The sequence below is a fragment of the Triticum dicoccoides genome, chromosome 7A (genome assembly GCF_002162155.2).
Source record: "Triticum dicoccoides isolate Atlit2015 ecotype Zavitan chromosome 7A, WEW_v2.0, whole genome shotgun sequence".
Taxonomy (NCBI): Eukaryota; Viridiplantae; Streptophyta; class Magnoliopsida; order Poales; family Poaceae; genus Triticum; species Triticum dicoccoides.
Window position 1 is genome coordinate 63,541,456 of NC_041392.1, and position 9,737 is coordinate 63,551,192.

The following is a 9,737-nucleotide window of genomic DNA, read 5'->3' on the forward strand; positions in this document are numbered from 1 at the left end:
CCACCCTCCTCCAAGATGTCTCGTTTTGGTGTCATGGCAACTCAATTCCCCACTACGTTAGCAACCGACCACCACCCTCTTAGGTGTGGAATTGTTTGCCTACCTAGTGTACCTTTGTCATGTGTTGCACTCCATTCCTCTCGATGTACGCTTCGTGTCTCAGCTCGAGTATTGTTTTAGCGTCTCGCTCCACGAGTTGATCCCGAGTTGTTCGATCTTTGATAAGATCAATCCTTCTAGAGTTTTTCTTTTCCTCTCATTGTCATGTTGGATGTAGTTCTCAAAGCAAGACGTCGAGATTAAGGTGATGCAATGAATCAACATCCTCGAGAAAGACATCTGGATCGTGAAGATTGTGATAGCTTGTGTCCCTCTGTCTTCTTACCTCACGACTTGAATCTCGGGACGAGATTCTTGTTTAGTGGGGGTGAGCTGTCACAGCCCCAGTTCAGCACTTGCTTGACTTTGCTTGTTCATCATGCCATCATGTTTAAATTCCAAAGAAATTTGAAATGGGGATTGTTGAAACCCTAGGACCAAATGAAATTTAACTAGGTTCAATAAAAATATTTTCAATAACCCAGAATGCCTTTTGGAAATGTTCATGATTTCTGTTAAAGGTGAAAACCTCTTCCAAAAATGATGAACATATTTATAGGCTATTCCTGGATTTTTGAATCAAATCTTAAGCTATTTGACTTTGGACATTTAAACACTATTAATAATTTAAATGCTCAAATAATGTTGGAACTATTTTCGGGCCATTGAAATAATTCAGCAAGTGTCCATGAATATTTTCAGGATTTTAGGAAATGCCTTGGTATTTTTCCTAAGCTCAAAACAGAGGCAAATAAATAGAAAACAAAAACAGAAAGCAAAGAGAGAGAGAACCTACTTGGTGGGCCAACCGGCCCACCACTGTAGCAGCTCAGCCGGGCAAAGCCAGCCCGGCCCACCAGGGGCAGCACTGTCTTCTTCCTCCTGCCAGGAGGAGAAGCAGCTGCGTGCCTTCCTGCCTGCCTGCCCCCCCATCGACTGCCTGGTCGCCACCACGCACACCCGCCGACCCCCTCGTCCTCTCTCACTCTCTCCCGACCTCTTCCCCCTCCTCTGCTTCCTCTCCCTCTCTAGCCCGAGCACAGCCACGGTCGCGCCATCGTAACGTCGCAGCTACCGGGCCTACCGCGCCTCGTCGACGTGTCCATGAACTCCGCCTCGACGCCCTCGTCCTCCTCGTAGACTCGCTCGACGCCGGACGCCCCAAAACGCCGCCCCCGACCTCGTCTTCATCGTTCGGCTGCCGAGATCACCGGCGACCTCCCGTCTTCATCAGCCTCTCCCCGACCTCGCCGACCCGCTCGTCATGACCGTGGTGAGCTACTGGCCATTCCCCCTTCTCCGTTCTCTTCCTCGCGTGCCGTAGCGACCGCTCCAAGCTTGATCGCACCCGTCACCGCTTGCGCCGCCGCCGACGTGGCCCCGACAACCAAATGGCCTGGGCGTCATGTCCAACATGCTCGCTGCCTCGCGTAGCTGCTGTAGGTGCCATGAATGCGCTACCACGGCCACTGCAGCCCCGTAGCCACAAACTCCCGAACGCCGGCGCCGCCCCGAGCTCGTTTCCGGCAACCTCCGGCCGTCCCCGCTGCTGCCGCATGCGACCCTGGATGCGGGCGAGCCACAGCTCCCCGCGCGTGCCCTCCCCTGCTCCATTGGGCACCGGAGGAGCAATCCCGCACCCTCCGCCGCATCTGCTGCCGCCGGCGGCTAAACGCAAGCGCGTTAGCCCCAGTTGACCAGGGGGTTTGAACTCCCCTGGCTCAATGACAGGTGGGGCCGCCCTACTAACTAACCTAGATTAGGATTAACTAACCCTAGCTAATTTAGCTTAGCTACTGACATGTGGTCCCATGCCCCACTTACACTTTAGTTAGGATTAAATTAGCACTAATAGTCTCTGTTAATTAGCCTAGTCACTGACCAGTGGGTCCCAGCGTCAGGTTTGACCTGGCTGACGCTGTTGACTTGATGAAATCATTCTGACGTCAGGCTGATGCAGTAATGCTTTCTGGATTTTAAATGAATCAGAATTGATTTATTTAATTCAGAAAATGTCCAAAACTTCCTAAAATCATAGAAATTCAACCGTAATTCCAAATGAAATAATTTATATATGAAAAATTATCAGAAAAATCCAATATATCCATTTATGCTACTTTCATGCATGTTCAACCAACTTATACCCACTGTATAAGTGAAAACATGATAATGGCATTTTAAATGCTAAATATGGAGTTTGCATGTGAACCCTTGGTCCATATGGAGTTCATTTAAATTGTTGCTAGATGCATTAGTGCAAAACACATTCATATTGCCATGTCATAGCATGCATCATATTGTTGCATATCGTCATGTGTTGATTGAGTTCTTTCTCAGTTGCCGGTGTTTGTCCCCTCTCGATAGACGTTGTACCGATGCTGTGATCGTTGACGCTGATGAAGACCCAATGATATCTTCAGAAGTGCCAGGCAAGCAGAACCCCCTTGTTCATTCCGATACAATCCCCCTCTCTCGCTCATGCTATCTTTTACTGTATTAGGACAACAACGATTCAACTGTTACATGTTGCTGTAGTTGAACCCCTTTCCTCTGCATGACTTGTCATTGCCACAGTAAATAGATGAAACCCACTAGCATGAGTAGGAGTTGTTTGAGCCCTGATGTGCCTACTCATTCATGTTTGTTTGTCATGCCTGCTACTGCTTAGAGTTGAGTCAGGTCTGATTCATCGGGGATGAATCGGAGGTGTGTGAACATGTCCTACTGTGTGTGAGCTAAGTGTGTGAACACGATTTGGTAATGGTAGCGGTGAGAGTCCATGTAGGAGTACATGGTGGGTTGTCTCATTGAAGACGTCCTTAGGATCTGAGTTCTGTGTTTGTGATCCATGAAAGAGTTACTACCACGCATTGGGCCCGAAACCAATGGACCCTCTCGGCTTCTTGATCACCCTTGTCCTCTATCCAGGAGTTGCAACTAGTTTCTGGTGTTTATAGGATATGTGTTGGCGGCCGTGCGTAGCGCTGACCCTAGGGGTGGGCTATGATGCGGTAGATACACCGTGGCACGGTGTACTAGGCGCCCGTTTGGTGTCCCGGGAACCCTGTTCACATCGTTCGGGGCCGTATGTGGAAACCTTGGCCGGACTCCCTGCGGATGGAATGGATAGGCGATAAACCTGGACTAGAGACTTGAGTGTTTAGGTAGGCCGTGTCCGACACCCTCGTTGGGCTGCCGCTTGAAGGTTGCCGAGTACATGTCGTGTAAACGACGGTAAGTGGTGAGAGCGTGTGTGAAGAAGTACACCCCTGCAGGGTTAACATCATCTATTCGAATAGCCGTGTCCGCGGTAATGGACTTCTGGGTTTCCTATAACAGTTCATAGACATGTGAAAGTGGATACTCTAAAACTCGCAAGATAAGTGTGAGTGCTATGGATGGCCTTCTCGTAGGGAGACGGGAGCGGATCCATAGTGGTGTATTGAATGGTGAATATGTGGACTCGTGTGCGCCACCTCAAAAGAGTTGCTTGCAATCGTAGTTCAGGTTAACCACTGAGTCAAAGCTGGCTTGCTGCGGTTAAACTCCACCACCCCCCCCCCTCGTTGATACCGATGCATATGTAGTTTACTTCTGATGTAAGTCTTGTTGAGTACCTTTGTACTCATGTTTGTTTAATTTATGTTTTGCAGAGAGACTTCAGTCTCGCTAGTAGTTCCGCGTGGACTTTGACGTTTAGCGTGATACCTCAGCTATGATCTTGTGCCCTCGGCAGGATCTGGTAGATAGTCAGGCTTCTCATCCTTTTTCATTTGTAGATGTCTGTACTCAGACATGTTAAGCTTCCTCTTGTGTTTTGACTTGTATGCTCTGAATGTGGGGTCATGAGACCCATGTTTGTAATACCTCGCTCCTCGGAGCCTAATGAATAATTACTTTGAGTCGTAGAGTTATGTTGTGATGCCATGTTGTATTTACACATATCGAGCATATTGTGTGTATGATTGAAATGCTTGGTATGTGTGGGATCCGACAATCTAGTTGTTTATCCTTGGCAGTCTCTCTTATGGGGAAATGTAGTCTAGTGCTTCCATGAGCCATAGTAGTCCGCTACAGCCCGGTTCACCAGAGTCCTGTTAGCCCAACACTATTGCTCAGGACACTTGACTGGCCGGCATGTGTTTCACTTCGTTCCTGTGTCTGTCCCTTCGGGGAAATGTCACGCGGTGACATCCGAAGTCCTGCCTAGCCTGCTACAGCCCGGGTTCCCGGAGTCCTGTTAGCCCAGCGCTACAGCCCGGATTCACACGCTGCTGACTGACACGCTCGATGTGATTCAGGTATGCCTGTTCCCATAGGTTAGTGTTGCTTTGGGTTCACGACTAGCCATGTCGGCCCGGGTTCTCTGTCATATGGATGCTAGCGACACTATCATATACGTGAGCCAAAAGGCGCAAACGGTCCCGGACCATGGTAAGGCGACACCCGTGGGAATACCGTGCATGAGGCCGCAAAGTGATATGCGGTGTTACCGGCTAGATCGATGTGACTTGGAATCGGGGTCCTGACAATATGTCACGTTGTCTAGTGTCAAAGGATTCAAGAAAACCATGGCTTCATCATTAGCCGGAAGTAATAGGCGCATGATGGTATGAAGCTCTTCAAAGTTATTTTGGAAAGCAGTCCTGATAGGATAATTTGCTTTTTGGTACGAAGTTCATCAATAGCCTTTCGAATATCGCTATTTGGAAGGCCTTTGCTGAACTTCGTACCAAAAAACGAATTATTCTGTCAGGACTCCTTTCCAAAATAACTTTGGAGAGCTTCATACCATCATGCGCCTGTTACTTCCGGCTAATTATGAAACCATGGATTTCTTCAATACTTTGACACAAGAGAACGTGCACATATAGAAGCGTAGATGAGATCAGGAAAAATATGGATCAACTTAATAATGCACATCCATAACGGGGGCATTCTTGATAAATATCTTATCAACTCGAGAGAGTTTGCCGGGTAGGGGCGGGAGGGGGTAGGCGATCGACAACGTTTCTTTTCTCGGGTTTGGGTGTCCTCGAGAGTTGGTCGAGCGAGAGGGGGTTAACCGACGTCCCCCTCTCGACCCCTCGGTGACCCTCGACCCTCTACCCTAGTTCTTCTTCTCCTATTTTTTTCTTCCTCTTCTTATTTTTTTCTCCTGTTCTTCCTCTCATCTTCTTCTCTTCTTCTTCTCCTTCTTCCTCTTCTTATTTTCCTTTTTCCGATCCTTCTTCCTTCTTCCTTCTTCCTCTTTTCCATACATATAAAAAGTTTTAAAAAAGTCTTCTTCATCTCTGTCGGCGTTCTGGGAACGGGGGTCCCCAGACTTGCCTGCCTGCGGCCTGCGGCGTGGCTCAAGTAGGGGCCCAGCACGGCCCATCTTCATCAGCTCAAGCTCAAGACCCTAGCGAGGGGCCAAGCCTCACAGGGCGGACGACCGGAAGCTTTCTCAGAGGCAGCCTCATCAGGCAGGCTCACGAGGGGCAGAGAAATCAAGGTGGGGATACCTCACGAGGAGCCCGTGACGCAAGCCATGACGATCGAGACAAGCGGGCGCCAGGCGGGCGCCGGCCTGCGCACTGTCCTTGTTTCCCCTTTGGTGCAAAGGGGGCAAGCACATGCCAAGGCATCAGGCAAAGTTTAGCATTCCAGTGCAACAAGACCAAGACCAACAGAGCGGCAGGACGGAGGTCACCGTGGAGCCCAAGACGGCGTCATCACCAGTACTTTTGGCAGCCTAAGACCACCTTTGGTCAGGATAACAGATACTATATGTTCCCCTTCAAAATGGCCAATTGTTAGCGTCCTTCCCGCTCATTATTTGGGGAGAGGCCCAGGGCCTCTATAAATAGAGCTAGCCACCACAAAGTAGGAGAGGACCCCCAGAGAGATCAACACACCCAGAGATCTAGAAATCTGGTAGAGCCCTAGCATAGAGAGAGAGAGAGAGAGGCAACTAAACTCACCCTAGCAGTTCATCGGACCAGCTCAAGAACACCTCTCGCGAGGCTATTCTTCCCTTGTACTGTTCATCATCTGCCCCCGAGGCAATCCACCACACCACACACTAGAGTAGGGTATTACACCACAACGGTGGCCCAAACCAGTATAAACCTTGTATTGTTCGTTGTTTCAAGCTCAAATCACGCGAGGAGATTGGACGCAGTTCGGTAGGGGATAGATCTCCGCGCGCACCCCGGTGTTCGAACCTCAAGGGTCTGCCAGAACCCGAAATCCGACATTTGGTGCGCCAGGTAGGGGTGCGCCGGAATCCTTCTTCCTCCGCATCACGTTCCGTCGCCTCGCCGTTCAGATGTCAGGCGAGCCGGCTGCCAATGCCGACCGCTGGGCAGCGTGGCCCGCCCATGCCGTGGCAACAGCCCAGGGCGACCTCAACCTTGCGCCTCAGGCAGCCCGCGCTCCGCAGGGTGCCGCGAGGTGCAGGCGACGCGGCCAGACGCCGCTTGCCCTCACACCACGGCAGGCGCGGGCCGCAGCAAGGGCCTCAGACCACGCCGCGGCCACAACGCTGTACACCCGACGGCCGCAGCAAGAGGCGGCCGCGGCGTGTTGTTGGAGTGAGTAGCCGAGCTCCTGGACGACGCCACCTCAGGAACACCTCCTTTCTGTGTCCAGCTGCCACCCCAGACCCAAGGCTGGCCGCATGGTGGCATCGTGCCCACGCGCGCAACTTCCTGCGGACTCCAGGGCCCGTGCAGCGCAACACCTCCGCCGGCACCGGGCGACAAGTCATGCCAGCCCCCTCTCAGGCCAGCGAAGGGGTGCACGCCGCGGCCTTCGGCTTCGGCGGACCGCCGCGCCATCACCCCCAAGACGGCGCTCGAAGCCGGGCTGTGTGGCATACAGGATGCTACGGCGAGGCGCACGGGGCGGTGGCCCCAGAAGCTTATGTGCCCCGCATGGTGGATCAGGGGTGCGCACTGGAAGAAGATCATGCCTCATTCCTCGGGCCAGGCTGGGGCGAGAAGACGCCAGGAGCTGAGCTCTTTCAGGAACCCCAGGAGAACCTCGACGACCGCACCGTCGGCGACAACTATCGGGTACCACTCATCCCTCAAGAGCAAGCTTATGCTAACCATGGGTCGCAGGAGATACAGGTCACCGCAGCAGGTGGCTGCCCCAATTCTGCAGCCTCATACCCCTCAGGAGGAGGACACAGGGGGCTGCAGGAGAGGGGCCGAGATTTGGGTTCGTCCCTGCGACGGTCGGAGCAAGGCGTTCTCAGGAGGTAGGCCCGCTGCTGGGGAGGTGCCCCAGGGCCTGCCCCCGGCAGGGGACCCATGGTCGTCGGGGGAACCGCTGGCGACCGCTCTGCCTCATTGGCGTCGTCATGGTTTCCGATCGCCGTAGATGGCGGCAGAGTGTGGCGCAAGGCGGGGCCCTTGTCTGGCGATATGAAGCAAGGCCGGTACGTGTGAAGAAGGCCAGTGCCTGTGAAGCTCGCCACCCGTGACACTCTCACGTAATAATGAGTGGGGCTGTACACGCCCCGAAGTCTCCGGAGAGCCGCCCTCGGGCCTCGGGGGCTCCCGCCCACGCCCAGTGGCAGCACTTAGCTCCGCGCTGGTGAGAAGACGTCGAAGACTAGACTAGGTGCCGGGCGCGGCCTTTTGCTTTTGCCTTTCCTTGTTGACAAGTTCTTCGATTTGGATTTAAGTTGGATTTGAGCTCGATGCTTGCGTGTGTTTGAGGGAAGGGGTGTTTAGTCTCGTTCGAGCAATCTCTCGCGTTCTGGTTTTGGCTTTGCGTCCAAAGTGAACATCGGCTGCCCCCCTCCCGAGCCCCTCGCGAGCCAGGCCGGGCCAGGCACGTTTGCAACCAGGACCACTGTTACCGCACCCTTTCCAGAGGTTTTCCTCGCGGAATCTACAAGTTAATCAGAAGACACCCGAGGTGCAGTGGCCCCCGCAGGCCCGCTCGGGACTCGTCGGCGTCAGAAGGTACACAAGGCAGCTGACCCATCACCGGGCCAGCGGCTAAGTTCGCACACAACATTATGCTTACCAGGGTACTAATTGCAAACCTTTACATGAGGGGCTTCCCCTCCCAAAATGCTCTCACATCCTTAAGGGCCAAGCCCAAACCTTATTCGTGCAGGTTAAATAGCAGTGACATGCGGTCAGTCGGACATATCACTCACCACGTCTTCTTGGGCATCCTCAGAGGCATCATTGGCGTCATTGACATTGCCGCCGCCGCCAGCATCTCCATCAGCGCCAGGCTCGTCCACAGCGCTGCCTTCATTGGCGCCCACGACCACGCCGTCGTCATCAGACGCAAAGGCCCTGACGAGGGCGTCCATGTTGTTCTCCACCCACCGCGCCAGGTCGCCCCAGACGGCAATGGGCACGGGTGTGATGGTAGTGTCGAAGTCGAAGTGGGGGTCCCTGTCCTGCATATGGCTGAAGACGCAGGAGAAGGCACGCCTGAGCAAGTCTCGGATCCTCTCTTCGACAAGCCAACGGGACCTCTCGGATCGGTTCTCCAGAAGCGTCACCACATCGGTGAAGAATTGGAGGTTGCCGGCGTAGTTGACCTCGTGCGGCTCCTTGGCGGCAGCCTCGCAGATATAGACCAAAGCTGTGTTGGCCCTCTCTCTGAGCGTTTGAAGCATGGTGGCATGAACATGCTCCAGAACCCGCCACTGACGGATCTCGTCCTCATTCTGCTGCGCGACGGCCTCGGCGTCATCAACCCTCTGTTGGAGAAGAAGCTGCTCGGACCGGAAGCGGAAAGCTCCGCCTGCGCCGCGCTGAGGGCAGTTGCGGAGGAGTCCACACGCCACGTCACTTCGGTCAGTTTGGCCCTGAGGGCTGCGGTCCTGCCCTCAGCCTCGGCCTTGATCAGCCCCAACCTCGTCTCATATTCGCGCTCCAAGGCCGAGCGAGCTTCCGCCACGCGGCGATCGACTTCTTCCTGGGCACGGGCTTCCACTACAAAAAAAGACACATCCGTGACATTTTGGGCCGAACAATTTTTTTTCTGTCATAGATATGACACTTCTATGACGATAATTGTGACAAAACTAGGTATCATCATATATGTGGTGGGCTCCTACTTCTATGACAAAAAATCATGACAGAAAATGGGCTTTTCGTCCTGGGCGGGCCGGAGACGCGGGTGCATGACATTCTTTGGGCCGTCCATGATAGAAAAAACCGTGGTAGAAGCGAGGGGGGGATTTTGGGGAGTTCCCGGTTACGGTGGGAGGTCGGGGGCCGAGCGATGCGCGTTTCTCTCGTACACGTACGCGCGTGTGTGCGAGGCGTTGGCTCTAACTGAACCCGAGCGAGGCGTTGGGCTCTAACTGAACCCGAGCGATTGCACTGCAGGCTATGTGTTACTGAACCCGAGCGATCGATGGCTGTTAACTGAACCCGATCGAGCGATTCCTTCGCTACTACTGCTAACTGAAGTCGATCGATGCTGCCTCTGGATGAACAGTAAGCATTGCGGGGGGTTGGATGAACAGTTCCCGGTGGGGGTGGATGAACAGGACCCCGTGGTGTTGCCTCTGGATGAACATGACCCCGATCGATCGAGCCGGTTGGGGTTGGATGAACAGGACCACCCCGTGGAGGGCAGGATGAACAGTAGACGATGGAGGGCAGGATGAA